We start from the raw sequence: 18,717 nt of genomic DNA, 5'->3' as shown, positions 1-18,717 counted from the left end.
ATAACACTATGCAATATATCATTTACACACACACACACACACACACACACACACACACACACACACACACAGTATGACAATCCTCTTATACAATACACAAACTATAACACTATGCAATATATCATTTACACACACACAGTATGACAATCCTCTTATACAATACACACTCTATAACACCAGTAAGACTCCCTAATCGGGAGATAAGCGACCGTCAGGTCACATGTATACACATTGGGGAAGATATGAGAAGGGAGAGAAACGGTATGAGTAGGGAGCAGTGTCCCCCAAAAATGTGGATGGATCCATGTTGATGACATGACTGTAGACATACTGTGTATTGTGTTTGGTGATTTTAGGGCAAAATCTGTAGGAGCAGTGTCCAAAAATGTGTTTTTTCAAAATCGGCCTGAAGGTGGCGCTATTTGGGACAGATAAAATGTGGACGGATCCATGTTGATGACATGACAGTAGACATACTGTGTATTTTTTTCGGTGATTTTAGGGCAAAATCTGTAGGAGCAGTGTCCAAAAATGTGTTTGTAAAAATCGGCCTGAAGGTGGCGCTATTTGGGACAGATTCATTTTGATGGGATGAGTGTAGACATACTGTGTAGCGATGTGCCTGATTTTAGGGCAAAAATTGTAGGAGCAGTGGCCAAAAATGTGTTTTACAAATCGGCCTGAAGGTGGCGCAATATGGGACATATCCAAGGTGATGAAATGAGTGTAGACATACTGTGTACCGATTTGCGTGATTTTAGGGCAAAAATTGTAGGAGCAGTGTCCACAAATATGTTTTGCAAGAATCGGCCTCATGGTGGCGCTAGAAGAGGGCCATGTGACAAATGAGGGGTGGGGTGTCGGCGTTGCCTTTGCGGACAAATAGGTACCGGCCCCGGCTCTCCCGGGCGCTCCTAGCCCGAGTTACGGCATTTTATGTGAGCTGCAGTGGAGGGGGTCCTCCACTGGGGGCGTCACCACTTTTGCATCCGTTCTGGAGCACCAGGAGTGGGTGGTCCCCGGGAATTCCCCATTTGGTCATTTTTGCACATTTGGTCATTTTTTACACTTGGGGGTCACCCAGGGTGCTGGGGGTCCCTGGAGCTCCGGGGGTCCTTGGAGGTTGTAGTTTGGCAGGTAAGGAGTGTGTGTGCAAAATGTGGCATGGATGGGGGCAACGGTTGTGGAGATATGAGCAGGGCAAAAGTGTGACGTGTGACGTGTGACACCTGGGGGTCCCCCAGGGACCCCCAGGTCCCTGGAGCTGCGGGGGTCCTTGGAGGTTGTAGTTTGGCAGGTAAGGAGTGTGTGTGCAAAATTTGGCATGGATGGGGGCAACGGTTGTGGAGATATGAGCAGGGCAAAAGTGTGACTGACTCACTCACTCACTCACAGACGGACAGCCGGTGGAGGTTTTGGTAGTAAATGCGACCTGACGGCCGCAACTATGCAATATATCATTTACACACACACACACACACACACAGTATGACAATCCTCTTATACAATACACACACTATAACACTATGCAATATATCATTTACACACACACACACACACAAACACACACACACACACACACACACACACACACACACACACACACACACACACACACACACACACACACACACACACACACAGTATGACAATCCTCTTATACAATACACACACTATAACACTATGCAATATATCATTTACACAACACCATAACACAACAAAGTAATATCATGACAATGTGCAAATAATGGATGAAAAATGATAATTGTATGAATATTGTTATGATTCCAGAAGTCTTCACCACAGAACAGAGTCTCCAACACCCAGCCTTCTGTCTATGAAGAGTGACCAGTCTATGGGACATCGTCCTGTCTTCAGTGATGAACCTGGACCTCCACACACACAGTATGTCAATCCTCCTATACAATATACACACTATAACACCAACAGTAAACTTTCTAAAGTCAGGATCCTTCACCAATGACAGAGAAGTGTTCTCAGTAATTCCACCACTAACAAGTACGACCTCATATGAATAACAAGGTGTATTCTGACAGAGAGCAGCACTGATCACTGATACGCTCTGCTGGCGCACAGACAGGCCCTATATGGCCACGAGTGCACAAGGCTCAAGTTGGCACCTTGACAGAGTGCAGTCTAGTTTTGTATAGTTTGTTGATTACTTTTGATCCAGTCCTGAATCGCTAGCCACGTCCATTAAATAATATGTTCAGACGATTCAGGTCTGGTGACGCTTGCTAGACTCTGTTGAACAAACGGACATTCCCAAATATAAATTCAGGCAATTTAACCTCATCTCACGCTCCACGCCACACTTGCCATTTCACACGCATTCTTACAGCCATCCCACCGACCTCTCCCGAAAGTTGCGGGGGTTTTCTCACTCGGTAAAAGTTGCAAAGGAGAATTCTCAGCGCAGTGAATGCAGCTGCTCTGCTCCTCCACTCTCTCTCCCCTCTACACAAACACACATGCAGGCGACGGGGCGAGAGAGAGAGAGAGCCCTACCTAACCCTAACCCTAACCTTAACCCTACAAGGGAGTTTAAAATTATAACCCTAAGGGCCTTTTACTGACCCTTACGCTAACCCTAACCCTAAGACATAACCTATATAAACCCTAACATATAGTCCAAACAAACTATAGCCATAGGGAACTTAACAGATGTATAGGATTTACTAGCCCTCTCCTATATATTTAAATTATGGCAAGTGCAATCATTCCCTCAGAACTGTTTGCATAAAGGAACCACCTTGTCCTAACTTTTTCTGAAACTTGGCAGCCCTGTATAAACAAACATGGTGTTCGCCTAGGGTGGCCATTCGTCTGGATTTACGCCGGACAGTCCGGTTTTCGACCCTGCTGTCCTCCGCCCAGCACAGCCTCTGGCCAGATGGACACCTAATTGTCCGGCTTTCAGAGTGATTAGGCTGCAGTGCATGTGTTATTGCTTTAATGGTTACATTTACATATCTCTGCAAATCTCCCGTTTCATTGGTATAGAAAAATAGCAGATACACAAGCTCGACACCGCACCGCAGCTTGTCGCGTGCTGTGTGTGCATTTCGTTTATAGAGCTCGCTCACACTGAACGCTCCATTCACTCCTCCCACGCTAGTGGATGAAACCACGGCTAGTAGTTAGATGAACTGCAGCTCAGATTTGTCCAAAAGACGCCAAAACGAAACGTCATTTAGCCAACAATGGAGCAATGTAAATTAGTTAATAAAGAAGCGCAGAATTGACGAGTATCATGCACTTTGCAGCACTGTGTGTAACGGCTTGATGTCAGCAAAGAAAAGGTAGAACACAAAGCATGTTTTGACTGACAGGCAATAACTCAATGTGCTGCTGCTAGGTTTTCCTCTTGTCACTAGTAACAAAATAACTGCAGCTGAGCGTCATTATATCCACAAGTCTCCCCTTCTCTTCCCCTCTCTCTGTTCTATTATATCTGCTATGCCAGTCACGTGGATTAGATTTCTAATGGGACAATTTAACTCAAGAATAATTGCAAAAAAGATAAGTGCATAAATAAAGGAGGTAGGCTAGTCTTAGTTTAAACCACTTTAACCCTATTTTACACTATATTCATAAATAGCCGATCTACAAGCTATAAGCTTCTATTTTATTTTATTTTATTTTATTTTATTTATTTATTTTTCTCCAAAAAGTGTAAATTTGGAATAATATGTGGGTCCCTGGCTGGCACAACATATTTTTGAGAAGGGGGTCCGCGACTAAATAGGCTTACATATCAATTTGGGGGTCCCATACAGTGCGCCCCGGAAAAGTGTCCTCCTTTCTGAGGTCCTGCTGGTGGCCACCCTACGTTCGCTGCTGTGGTAACTTGAGATTGCAAGGATCTTGCTATGAAACATCAGTAGCAGACATATTTTATTGAGTTTGATTACTAGTTAGTAGTGCTGCTATTCTGCCGGTTTCTTTGGTTAGCAAGTAGCAACAGGTTAGCCAGACAGGTTAACCTGTTGAAAAACATGTTTTTTATTGTTCTGTAATGGGACAAAAATATAAATGATCTTGAACAAATTGACTTCTCAATGATAATTGTATAAACATTGTTCTGATTCCAGAAGTCTTCACCACAGAGCAGAGTCTCCAACACCCAGCTGTGTGTCTATGAAGAGTGACCGATCTAAAGAAGGAATACCACCTCACTTCAGTGATCAACCTGGACCTCCACACACACAGTATGTCAATCCTCCTATACAATATATAACACTATACACTCTACTAATATACTGTACACAACACCATAACACAACAAAGTAATATCATGATAAATTGATAATGTTCAAATAATGGATGAAAAAAACTAAAAGAACACTCTAATAGTGTCCTCCCTGTTCAAGCTTTATCTACAGTATTACCACACACATTCATACACCGATGGTGGAGGAAACCACAAGGCACCAACCTTCTAGTGACATTTTATTACACTGTTTTTGAGCAGTGTGATAAACATCTGGCTTTGTCTGGTTCCCAAGTACGAACTTTTATGAATAACAAGGCACATTCTGACAGAATAGTTAGTAGTGCTCCTATTCTGCCAGTTTCTTTGGTTAGCAAGTAGCAACAGGTTAGCCAGGCAGGTTAACTCATTCACTGCCTATGACTAGTTAGACGAGTTATATAAGTGTGTCCACTCTGCTTGGGCTGAAATTTGCATAATCTTTTTTTTATTTTTTTTGACCTCCCTATATCTAGTAGGGGCGATCGCGAAACTGCATGTTTGACATGGCAGCCATGGTTGTATACACAATGTAAAAACATAAATGGCTGCTATCTCATGAATGCCTGAATGGATTTCCAAGCATATATATATATATATACCGTAATTGCCGGACTATAAGCCGCGTCTTTTTTCCTATGTTTTGAACCCTGCGGCTTATACAACGGTGCGGCTTATATAAAGACTTTTACAGCTAACGGCCAGGTAGTTCGTTTTACAATGGTCTTTAACAAGGATTTATATATAGATTTATACAGCTAACGGCCACCAGGGGCGCTCTAGCGGGAAGCAGGAGGGACACCTGCGGCTTATAGTCAGGTGCGGCTTATATATGTAAACATTCGTTTTTTGTTCTAAATTTAGCTGGTGCGGCTTATATTCAGGTGCGGCTTATAGTCCAGCAATTACGGTATATATATATTTTTTGATAGCTGTGAACAGCATGCACACATGTGGTGCATGATCTGTGCATGGGCGTGCATGATCCATGCACTATAGTTTACATGGAAGTCTATGGAGACTTCTGGCGGTGAAGCCTGAAAGACACCATTTTAACCTGTTGAAAAACATGTTTTGCTACGTGTATGGTATTGTTCTATAATGGGACAAAAACATAAATGATCTTGTAGTGACTACACAATGATTATATGAATATTGTTGTGATTCCAGAAGTCTTCACCACAGAGCAGAGTCTCCAACACCCAGCCTTCTGTCTATGAAGAGTGACCGATCTAAAGGAGGAATACCACCTCACTTCAGTGATCAACCTGGACCTCCACACACACAGTATGTCAATCCTCCTATACAATATATAACACTACAACAGTGGTTCTCAGCCAGTGGTCCTTGAGGGGGTTCCAGGTGGTCCCCAGGTAAATGATGGAGAGTTGGTAACCAAATGGACCCTTATAGATCTATAACTCTTGAGTAGAATTATTGTTAACCACCTGCATTACTTAATTTACAAGAAGTTTAAAGAATAAAGCATTTTTTTCTTTCTTTTTGGTCAAAGTGTGCCTGTTATCTCTCCTATGGCACCAACATCAATACAGTGTGGAATTGTGGACAAAATCTGATAACAAAATATTTGAGGTTTTGGGTCTGAGAGGCTAAATGTCATCAAATGGTGGTTCTGTGGCTCAAATGAGAGGAGATTCTATTCCATTGTTGGGGACGGCCCCATAGGTTGAACTCCCGTTGGGTCAAACAGCGTCGGCAGGTTAGATAATCACCCGCGTCACGGTTACTGAGGTTAGGTCTAGGTTTAGGGTTAGGGTTAGGCATATTTTTACTGAGTTTAGGATTAGGTTTTGGGTTAGAGTTTGGTGGTCGATCCAAAGGGTGTTCGACCTGATGACATGTTACCTCCATTGTTCAATAATGGGACAAAAACATAAATGATCTTGAACAAAGTGACTTCACAATGATTGTATAAATATTGTTATGATTCCAGAAGTCACAGAGCAGAGTCTCCAACACCCAGCTGTGTGTCTGTGAAGAGTGACCGCTCTAAAGCATATCCTCCGGACTTCAGTGAACCTGGACCTCCACACACACAGTATGTCAATCCTCCTGAGCTTCTATACAATATATGTACAGTGTTCCCATGTAGATCTTTATGCTTCCATTTTAGATCATTTTTTCTGCTTTCTGGTGATGTTTTATCACACTGTTACTTCAACATGGAGCTTTACTCTCTTATACTTGGCAGGCAGTAGCCACAAATCACAATATAAAAATAGAAATGATTTCCCAGGATATTTCATCAGCTGCTATAGAAACAACAACAACACTAATAAGTATAATAAATTAAAAATATGTTTAGCCTATTGACCATATTCCCACATATTTAACACTAAACAAGGCTCTAACTCGTTCTCCTGCTATACCATCAACATGTGGAACGCCCTTCCACAAGCCTTAACTGTTCTGCTGCTGTAGACGGCGCTCACCGTCATTGAAAGGGTTAATACCATGGCGCCGTTGACGGTGAGGACTGTGAATCTTACTGTATATACAGTAAAGATATTATTACTTACTCCGGTCCCGTCCGCATCGGTAATGTCGGCGATTTGTTTACAACGCACGTTGGGCGTGCACGCGAAGTGAAGCTCCTCAATGTTAAGTCAATGGAGAGGCCCATAAAGAAACGTCATTTAAACAAAATAGCCATTTTGAGACATTTTGCAGCAGATCTAAATGTAAACAAGGCACAAGGCAGGGCGCAGCCATCTTTCCTCTTCTTGTCCCACACTGTCATGTGACTAGATGACGTAATCGTTGCCGTCAAGTGATAATCCAAAAAAACAAAAACAACCCCCTTCCAGCCCTTCAAAATAATAGCGGCGGCCTATGGAGGAAACTGCGTGGCACCGAGGCACCAAGCAACCTTCAGATTAAGAGGCACTAATTGTGTTAAAGGAGAGCAAATCCATGGCCTCCTTCAAAATTGGTATGAAAAGTCACCTTCAGACAGCTGCTACCCGTGACTAGTAAATAGACTAAGCCCCCATGCTCCCCCCCCCTTTTCTTTTTTTTCTGCCTTTGTATTTGATATTATGCTTTTGAAACTGATTTTATCCTAGATAAAGTACTATGTTCTATCCGTCTGTCTTTCAACTTTTATGTTTTTTGTGAAAATTTTGATGAGGATCGAAATAAACTAAACTAAACTTCCAATGTTATATGAGATACTTAAAGTGTGGTTCCTGTGGAAATAAGCCTCGGCTTTCTAGGATCTCCTTTTAGTTGACCTTGTACCAGTGATTTGTACTGTCATGAAACTGTACTTTTTTCTATTGCAAACTGCTAATAAATTCTTCAATCAATCAAACACGGCGGCCATCTTGCCATTAAGTTAATGAAATGCCACCCGGTTTCAATGCAACTCCTCCTCAACATACGCTTCAGTGATGAAAAATCCACACACGGAAGTAGCTGAATCCAGGTGCATTCTGGGGGAAATTGGCACATACCTATGTGCCAAAATGTTTGACGTCGAGACGTAATGACGTCACGAACGACGTCGACGTCCATTGAACCCTATTGTAGACCCCAGCGGCGCGCTCTTATGCTCCTGCTTGTATGTTTCACCCCGCCTGAAATTCCAGCTTTGGCCAGTAGGGCGGCCACTTCAATGTTTACAAGCCGTTCTGGGGGCTTGATGCTAACACAGGACACTTTGACAAAGACATCCGGGTTTTGTAAAGTGACCCAAGATAGACACCGTGGTTTCCTGCTCTTCAAAATAAAAGCACTCGTCAATGGGGGGAATCCTGGCACTCCACGACTGGATCATTACAAAAATAAAAGCACCAAAAGTGTATGTTTCTTGATATATATTGATATTATACAAGTCATTGTGTATATATTCATAGAGTTGTCTTCTCCTCCACAGAGAGAGGAAGACGGGTGGTGTTGTGACAGAGCAGGAGAGATCCAGAACCACATCTGGAATGAAGACACCCAGTCACACCAGCAGTGGACACAGTAAGACCAGACACAATGTAGCCTACACTAATTAACACAGTTAATAACTGAAATGTTTGACATCCATGTTTAAATAATGATGCTAAACATGTATCAACTCTGTATGAAAACCAGTGATCTGCTGTTGTTTCTTTGGCCTGTTTTTTATTTTTACAATTTGTAGATTTTGTGGAGGCTTTAACCTCTTAAACATATATATATATATATGTTGTTTAGTGGAAACCCTCAGTGCTCTATACTAGTCTCTTTTATGTTTGCATATCTTGATTCTTTACTGAAAATAGTTCTACAAGCTTACAGATCAGATCAGAGCTCGTAAGCTTGTAGATCTGTTATTTTCTGTCAACGTTTCCCACAGAATACAGAAGCTGGGGTTTAAGTGGTTAAATTAATAATGTGCATACACAACTGTGAGGATGTAAAGTTATTAATTCAACTGAATGTTTAAAATGTCTTCATTGTCTTCTCATAGCAGGTGTCAGTCCACAGGAGGTTCTAAAGGTTTATAAGGTCGGTTTGAACCGTCTTGATCGTGTGACATACGTCACTGAAGTGCCCTCCCTCAGCAGCATCTACACAGAGCTCTACCTCTCAGCGGGAGAGAGTGAAGGGGTTAATACCCAACATGAGGTCTGGCAGCTTGAGACAGCTTCCAAGAAGAAGACCGTCCATGACCAACCAATCAAATGCTGTGACATCTTTAAGCCCCTCCTCCTTGGCAGAGACAAACCCATCAGAAGAGTTCTGACCAAGGGCATCGCTGGCATTGGAAAAACCTTCTCTGTGCGTAAGTTCACTCTGGACTGGGCAAGGGGTTTGGAAAATCAAGATGTCATTCTCCTGGTTCCCTTCTCATTCCGGGAGCTGAACCTGGTCAGAGATGAGCAGCACAGTCTTCTCTCACTGATCCATCGTTTCCACCCAGAATTAAAGAAGGTCACAGCAGAGCAGCTCGCTGTCTGGAAGGTTGGCTTCATCTTTGATGGTCTGGATGAAAGCAGGTTTTCGCTGCACTTTGACAGCAATGCCATAGTTTCTGATGCCACAGTGACATCATCAGTGGGCTTGCTGTTGACAAACCTCATCGAGGGGAATCTGCTCCCCTCAGCCCTCCTCTGGATAACTACCAGACCTGCAGCAGCCAATCAGATCCCTCCTGCACATGTTGACCTGGTGACAGAAGTACGAGGATTCACAGACCCCCAGAAGGAGGAGTTCTTCAGGAAGAAATTCAGTGATGATGAGAAGCTGGCCAACAAAATCATCTCACACATGAAGACGTCAAAGAGCCTCCACATCATGTGTCACATCCCAGTCTTCTGTTCGATCACCGCTACCGTTCTGGAGGACATGTTGAAGACAGACGAGACAGAAAAGCTGCCCAAGACCCAGACTCAGATGTACAGCCACTTCCTGTGGGTTCAGACCAAGAGGAAGTGGAAGAAGTATCATGATGTGAATCAACAGCAGCTCATGGAGAAGGACAGGGAGGTTCTTCTGAAGCTGGGCAGGCTGGCGTTTGAACATCTGGAGAAAGGTAGCATGATGTTCTACCAAGAAGACCTGGAAGAGTGTGGTCTTGATGTGAAAGACGCCTCGCTGTACTCAGGAGTGTGCACAGAGATCTTCAAAGAAGAGACTGTTCAATCTGAGGGAAAGGTCTACAGCTTTGTTCATCTGAGCATCCAGGAGTTTCTGGCTGCAGTCTACCTGTTCCACTGTTACACACAGAGGAACATGAAGGTACTGAAGACATTCCTGGGAGTTGATGTCAGTACCTTGGAAGACTTCCTGAAGAAAGCCTTTGAAAAATCCACGAAGAGTAAGAATGGTCACCTGGACCTCTTTCTCCGCTTCCTTCATGGTCTCTCACTGCAGTCCAACCAGAGTCTGTTAGGAGGTCTTTTGGGTCAGACAGCGGAGAGTCCAGAGAGCATCCAGAGAGTCATCGACAACCTGAAGACGATGAAGGGTCAAAGGTTCTCTCCTGACAGATGTATCAACATCTTCCACTGTTTGACGGAGATGAACGACCACTCACTGCATCAGGAGATCCAACAGTACCTGGAGTCAGGGGACAGATCAAAGACACGACTGACTCACTCCCAGTGTTCAGCTCTGGCCCACATGCTGCTGACGTCAGAGGAGGTTCTGGATGAGTTGGACCTGCAGGAATACAATGCACCAGGAAGCGTGGCGAAATCCAGACTGGTCCCAGCTGTGAGGAACACCAGAAAGGCTCGGTTAGTAGTTATGTGAAGAGAAAATGTATTAGAAGATAATTAATCTACCATCACATCTAACACTATAAGTAGAAATGATGATTATTTTAAAACTTCCAATAATAATCAGGTCTGGTGGTATTGTGTTCATGTGCAAATAAAGGACAGTCCTATTAAAAAGGATCAATGGCTAATAAGACATTAATACATTGACCTCTGTAACTAAAATTAAAACAGCTTAAATAATAATAAAGTAATGTTATCAGTGTAGTTAAATGAAACAGACAGGTGTTATACTGTATAATATAGTATTATGACATCACAACAGTGACATTATGTTCTTATGTCCACAGTCCAGTAGCTCACTGGTTCTCAACCTGTGGGACCCGGGGGGGGGGGGGGGGGGGGGGGTCCCTTAACACCTTGACGTCCGAAATAGAATGGTGGTTGGTAGATTAGCCGTGAAATTTCTATTATTGTATTGTGATCTGAGACATAATATTATGTTTATAAACATGACCCCGCAGCCCCTCCATCTTGAACAGCGCCGCTGTTTTTTCTTTTTTTTTTTTCCCCAGGCCAGTAACTCACCATGATTTTCTCGATTTCCGTTGGGATAGAATGGGGGTTTTGGCCGATCGTCGATGTCCCCGTGCGTTTCGCGTGCGCGATCCTTTCACGTAAATGTCCCCGCAAATAGTCCATGTGTGACTGAAGAACAGAACTGAAAAGTTTCGCTAGCATAGCCCCAAGCATGGCTGCTGTAGGAGCTCGAGTGTGCAGACAGCAAACGGATGGCTGGGAGTAGCCTTGGAGAAGGAGAGGCGCTGACGTCACCTCTGCTTCATGCACGGTCTGCATGAGCTATCAGTGCACGAGTGGTGACTAGGGAAGGTTAGACGATCGCCGATTTTCGGATCAAAAGCTTTTATTCCGGTTTTAAAGACAAAGTCCGGGAATGTACGACGTGGCTGAGAGTCCCTGGGGGGATGTGCGATATAGTACGGTTTTAACATTAAGGGGCTCCCCGTGGCTTAGAAGGTGTTAATGATCATTGACTTAATGTGCAACATTGTTTTCTCTCTCAACAGTAAACAAACCAACAAAGTTTAAGTGTATAGAAGGTATCTGCACATTTCTAAAGTGACAATTTAAGGACTTTTTAATACCTCTAAAATGACAAATTAAACATTGGCCAAATTGTCAAAATTAATATTAGAGGCAAATATTGTGAGAATAGCAGATCTACATGCTCACAACGTGCTCACAATAGAACTGTTATACAAAATGTAACGCCTCAACTCTTAGTGCTCGTCAGGGTGGGGAGGGGGGGGGGCAGTTAAAATTTGATTATTTTGGGGGTCCCCAGTTAAAATTTGATTATTTTGGGGGTCCCCAGTTAAAATATGATTATTTTGGGGGTCCCCAGTTAAAATATGATTATATTGGGGGTCGCGGCCTGAAAAGGTTGAGGACCACTGCAGTAGCTCCTCTCACCAAAAACCACCGTCTAACATGGTGTGTGTGTGTGTGTGTGTGTGTGTGTGTGTGTGTGTGTGTGTGTGTGTGTGTGTGTGTGTGTGTGTGTGTGTGTGTATGTGTGTGTGTGTGTGTGTGTGTGTGTGTGTGTGTGTAAAATAGTTAAATTAATTATTTCCATGGACTTTAAATCAGTTTTATTTGATGACCTTCCTGTCCTGACATTTGACCTTTGTGCCCTCAAAACATTGACAACACCAAAGGTCAAGTGGTCTTGACCCTAGAATGACTAAACTCCTATGAACATAAAATAACCATTAAAGACGCACACATTAATAAACAGTTCAAATGTTCACATTAGTGGTCGTCCTGGTTTAAGTGGAAATGCTTCTGGGGCTGCGTTGATACAACCCTCACCATGTGATCCATATTTGGGGGTTGAATGATTTTTTTTCATGGTTATGTTTTTTCTTTTTCCTTGAACATGAACTTGATCTAATCTGTGTTGATAATCTCTGTTTTACATATTCTACATTTACAGACTTGTTGGCTGTGATCTTGCAGCACCAGATTATGAAATTGTGTCTTCAGCTCTCAGCTCTAATCCTTCACACCTCAGAGAATTGGATCTCAGTTATAACGACGTGAAGGATTCATTCATGGAACTCATCTCTGCTGGATTAAAGAGTCCACATTGTGAACTGGAGATACTGAGGTCAGATTAATTAACCAGCATTATTTAGATTAGTTCTGTTTTATTATTTATTGTTTGATTCTAATAAGAGGAGTTAAGTTGACATCATGGTAGAATCATGATACGGTGTTGGTTAGTCCTCACTCTGGCCACTAGGTGGCGGGTGAGCCAAACAGCATCTATGCCAGGCTGTTTTTCTTTTTTTTCAATACTACTCCACTACATCTCGGATCCAAATATTGTAGGCTACTTTCACTCCACTACAATTATATGAAAACTTGAGTTACTAGTTACTTTGCAGATATAAATGATTATATTATAAAGCCATCTTTAGCCCTGTTTTATACCTATAGAGACAATTTAAAAATAGCCGATCTACAAGCTCACAACGTGTCGCGCTGTGACACGTTGTGAGCTTATTTTGATGCCATCACTTTCGTAGCCTTCTTTTACCCAAGTACATTTTGAATTCCAGACTTTAACTTGTAACAGAGTATTTCAATAATGCAAGTATTGATACTTTTAAAAAATCGCAGTACGTTTTCCTCCACTGAGAACGGAGAGACAGAGACTAGAGAGCTCTATGAGTATGATCACAGCAGCTGCAGCCCATGGCTATCAGGATCAAGCCTTTATTCTCCAACGATGTTGCACGCAGAGAATAGCAGACCTCCAAGCTCAGAGTCCCTACGGGCACATCCACAATGTGATGTGAGCTTGTAGGCCATAGTATGACTGAAGCTTGTACAGCCAGCTGTTCTCAGCGTGCAATGCCGTTGTGGCCGGGTGACGTCTCACCAGCCAACACAGAAGAGGTACGAATGAACTGAAACCCGTTCTGAGCGCTGAGCGCACCCCAAAACAACACATTTGGGGAATTGATTACATTTTAGGCACCTGCGCATGAAGTCTCACATTTGGTAAACAAGAAATCTGTCTATATAATGCTGCGCTCATACTGTATATTAGGCTATAGCCTAATTTGAAAACTACCCAGTAGCATTTGGGAAGGCATAGCCTCCCCTATGCTCTGGCATCACATCACACTGATACGCTACAGTAAATACAATATGTGATCCATCATGGCTGCTAGGGAATTATCACGTCCACTTACACAATCATTGAGTGTCAAACTGGTGTAAACACAGACTGGAAGGTTTGCTGGTTCCCCAGCCCACCAGCACCAGCAGTCTGTTGTCTGTTTCATTTAGTCAATAAGGCTGATATCATGGTAACCCACACTGACTAGAAACATATAATAAAAATAATAAGAAGCGATAAAATATTAAGTCCGCACACTGGTGGCTCGCTCCCAAAGTTGATTCTTTATTAATTATAACATTAAAATCGACAACGTTTTCGACGCCCTTCGGCGTCTTCATCAGGTCTAAAGTGAATGACACAATAGGCTAGCCAGTTATATGGAACCGGAGGAAGTTCATCAGTACACATGTGTAGCAGCTGGGTAGACACACCCATCTAGTCTAATAACACTGCCCTTTTAAAAATCAGAGGATCTGGGCTAGTGACAATATTTATAAACAGTCTACCAGTGTAGCCTGGTTAAAGCTATAAAATAGCCAAACAATGTAAACAAAATAACATGTGTAAAAAACACAGAGTCCTTCAGTATACGCCTAAAGAAAAGACCAAAACAAAATATATAAACAGTACACAAAATGTAATCATATGAGTAAAGGCAATAATAAAAGACAGTAACATCAGAAAAACAACACATATGTACACACAAATCAGGGGCGCAGGAGGCATTTTAAAAGTGAAGGGGACACATCTGGGAGGTATGTGCGCGCGCATAGCGCGCGCGAAAATTTTTGGGGTATCCCCCCCACTTTTGGTGATATCCCCCCCACTTTTGCCCCGAGGAGGGGGGGACATATCCCCTCCACTTGAGCTGAATTACACAGTTGTTTTACGCAGATTTCAAGGCATTTTTAAAATGAAATACACATGTATTCATTAAGTCTATATTAGATCTTTTTATTGAACCACAGTAACAAGAGGAAACGTAACTTAAAATGTGTTGACAAACGAAATTGCATTTCCATTATGCATCTGTTCAAAGGTACTTACATTGTTGCTTGATTTAAAGAACGACGTTATCGTTTTTTGGTTTTTTGACCGTTTCATTTTGACTGAGAATGATGTGAGACTAGCCTACACACACCAGCAGCAGGTCCAGCACCTGCAATGACGGTCTCCTTCTGCCACTGCCTGCCTGCTTGTCACTATCGCGTTGCATTAATTAAACTCATTCAGAACAGCTGAGCTGAGCTGCCGACTGCACTGTGACTGCACTGGTGGGACTGTGCCTCTAGAGGGCAGTAATACGGATTGAAATGAGAACTACTCAGTGTGTACAGTATAATCGATCATATTTGCGGCTTTTTCTTGGACCTGAACACTGGAGGGGATATCCCCCCCACCCAAAAAAAGTGGAGGTGTTAATCCCCCCCGTCCCCCCCTACCCCCTGCGCGCATGACACAAATAGAAAACATATATAAATAAATATATACAGATGAAGGAAACATGTCACAAAAAAGGCTTGATGTCAAATTCTTCATTGAGTCCACAGGGGGCCATAGTGTTAAGTGTATTCACGATATTCCTGGCCCCGCCCCCGGCTTCCTGTTCATATCCTGAAAGAAAATAAAAAACATCATTTGGTTTCCTGTGTCCTTGCATTAAAGTGTCAGTAGAGGCGCTCTGGGCTCTTGGCTCTGAATGAACCGGTGTTGCCATGTCTGCTTATAATAAGCAATTGGTGTCGTTGTTTATTGGGCTTACTTTCTAATATTTTTTAAACCAGTGGTTCCCAAATCTTTTCATATCAAGGACCCCAGATTAACAGATTTGTCCACAGTCGCAGACCCCCATCTGAAAATATGTGGTGCCAGGGACCGCCACACAGATTTGTGTTGTTAAAATGTTTCAAAAATATTCAAATTATTTTCGTTTTTTCTTTCCTCTATATTTTTTAAATAGCAAATATACAAGCTCACAATGTGTCACAATGTGACACATTGTGAGCTTGCTGATCTGCTATTTTCAAATGTAAATGTAAAGTAGTAAAACTGAACCTAGTTAATTCTATTGGGCTTATTATTCATAGACCTGGCCGCTTGTCTCTGGCAATATCTGGCAACAGACAATTCCCTGTCACTTCCTCGGGATCTCTTGTTCTTCGACTTGGGAGGAAGTGAAAAGATGTTTAAAAATGCTCCAGCGCCCTCTGTAAAAGGAAAATGGCAGCCTCCATAGAATGGCCAGGAATATCGTGAATATATATAGTAGGCTTCCCTTTGAAGGAGGAGGCGATTGTGGTCACCACCCCGGGGAGGTTTTTCACTTTACTTTTTTTTTTACAACTATTACTATAACTACCCTGTCTGTCTGTCTGTCTGTCTGTCTGTCTGTCTGTCTGTCTGTCTGTCTGTCTGTCTGTCTGTCTGTCTGTCTGTCTGTCTGTCTGTCCTCTCTCTGGCCAAATTCCAAACCGTTGACTTGCTGACTCACTGACTTAGCCAAAGTCAGCGTTCACGTTGGGGCACAAGGGTTTGAGGGTTGTTCCAATGTAAAATCGGTAAGTCCGTGAGGGTGCGGGAACGCCCCTTTTTGTTGACTTTCCTTAAGTCCGTACATTTGCAGCCTTTGGCAAAGGAATTACCCACAGTTCATAGCGTTACTAGGGGAATCAGCTGGATCCTCCAAATGTCAATCATTTAAATGTGGAGATGAGTCACGAATCGCGGTTAGAACGTCAACAAGCAGTAGTGCTTTCTTTCTCACTGTTCTCAAAGGGAGACAGGATGGAAGATAGCCTATATACCGTATTGGCCAGAATATAGGACGATATTTTATTCTAATAAACATATCCTCAAAATAGGGAGTCGTCCTATAATTGGGCATTAGACTTTTCACCGGGGAGATACGTTATGTATCTTTCAGGACCTTTCCCTGCTCTCTCACAGCCCCCGCGAGCTCCTGCAGTCATGTAGTGTACCGTAATTACCGTACACTACATGATTGATGCGCAGCGAACTTTGGACCTCGGCTCATTTCACCTCCCGTTTGGCAAAGTCGGATGGCTTTGGCATTGGACTTACCGGGCCGCGTGCGTGTGCGTTGTTCTCGCGAACATCGGCGTGGATGACGGCAGGAATGGATTACCCAACGGGCACAATGGGCCCAGGCCCAGGGGCCCCTGAGCTAGGGGGGGCCCCTCGTCTTGAGCCACTGTGTGACCGCGTCCCTGTTATTAACGTTGCGCTATTTGCCAGACACTATTTTATTCGTTCATGTCAAAAATAACCCCAAATATTCCTAAAACACCATGATACATATTATACTGTAAGTGTTTAGCTCCTCAGTTTATCTATAAGACTTCAAAACAACAACAACATTACATTTTCTAATGTCCACGCATTACAACAATGTAGCCTAGTGGTAGTAGATAAACCGGAGTAGATAACATAACTGTTATGTTACCTACCCCGATTAATCTAAATGGGGCCCCCTCATTCATACCATAGCATCATATACTGTAACACTTGACTGTATGGTCCTTTAAGTATGTGTTACCACCAGCCTTACCTGGCTGCCTGGGACAAGTCAGATTCTTTGCATAAACATAAAAAGCCCTATCAAATGTATAGGGGCCAAACTCTTGCAAGAAGTATAATGAATAACGTATTATTAAAATATAGATAATATATCTAAAATAAATAAGTCAGCAACCAATTTTATATAAAGTATTGTTAGATTTTCTTATTTTTTTCTTTCAAGTTGCTTTAGCAGCTAACATAAGCATGATGAAGAATGTTATCACACAGCATAGAATAACTTTGAACCTGGCACCACTGTTTTTAGGGCAGAGGAGAGGGAAAATAAACCCATCCAAAATGTTTTCAAGAATAGCTACTATGTTATCTACACAATATTGTGTGTTATAGTTACGGTATAACTATTCTATACATTTCAGGGGCTCTTTTTTGGGGACTTTTAAAACTATTTTTTTGTGCCGCGCACACAGAACACACACCATCGCTATGTTGCTGTGCGGTCGTAAGAAGGGGGGCCCTTTGCATTTTGGGGCCCAGGGGCCCATTTTTTCATAGTCCGTCTATGGGCCGGGCGCACATGTGATCTTTAGCGTGGAAGTTTAATCCCAACAGCAACTGAAGCTATGCAAGCTAACGCTGGCTGCATAGCAGCCAATGGTTCCTGTTTACAATGAACCGTCGCATCTGAATGATGAAACGGGCCGCAAAGCTTGATGGGAAATGTAGTGTTTGTTATTGTGCTTTTCACAGTCTGAATTGTGAATGTTGTTTTTGAATAGAAGTTGACTTTGATGGTTAATGCAATACAATACAGCAGAATGTTATCTCTGTATAAGCTTTTCTATAATAATTTTACAATAATAACGTTTTTCTTTATAAATAACTTAAAATTGTACTATGTAACTTTTTTTATAAAACAAATCTTAAAATTCTCCTAACTATTAAATCACAAAAGTTTTAGAAGATCCGCGCCGTGAATTTCAGCCTGTAAAGCCTTCTCTGTATGTAAACTGAGATCCTTGCCGTGGACCGGATCTCGCGCCAAAATTGCGTCATCACACTACCGGCCAATCACGGCGAGGGTTATACAACTGCCGGCCAATCACAGCGCATCTTGAAGTGGGGTCGCTATGGCAGCCATATTTGTTGTCGCCCGTTTGTACCATCCCTTCTCTAGGTAATTTCGCCTACCAGGCAGGGTGAAGGAGTCCGTATCTCTGGAATTACTGAACGCACAGGAACAAGGGACCCCTTAAAAGATAGATCTCAGCGAGGTGGAGGCAGACGCGGGGGTCTGAAGGTACGAAAAACGTCCGAAAGACGCGGACGCGACCGCGGTTTGCTATAGGGCTAATGACCACTAGTTGGGCATCTTACACAGTATGGCTTTAATATAATATAATATATGATATTTTGTCTTCAACATATTTTTTCCCAAAATGATAATTGAAAAATAGGGGTCGTCTTATAATCAGAGT

General features: G+C 42.7%; 1 protein-coding gene across 1 annotated transcript in view; it reads left to right on the top strand.

Annotated features, from left to right (window-relative positions):
* The first annotated feature begins 6,237 nt into the window (after positions 1-6,237).
* LOC308308493 (protein NLRC3-like) overlaps positions 6,238-18,717 on the top strand; it is a 280,490-nt gene continuing 268,010 nt past the window's right edge. The window contains exon 1 of the mRNA XM_080753907.1: positions 6,238-6,332. The gene's annotated coding sequence lies outside the window, so the exon portion shown is untranslated. The remainder of the gene's footprint in view (positions 6,333-18,717) is intronic.

Source organism: Nannobrachium achirus (genome assembly GCF_963921795.1).
Source record: "Nannobrachium achirus genome assembly, chromosome: 23".
In the NCBI taxonomy this organism is placed as follows: domain Eukaryota; kingdom Metazoa; phylum Chordata; class Actinopteri; order Myctophiformes; family Myctophidae; genus Nannobrachium; species Nannobrachium achirus.
The sequence above is the reverse complement of the archived record's forward strand: the minus strand, read 5'-3'. Positions and strand labels throughout refer to the sequence as shown.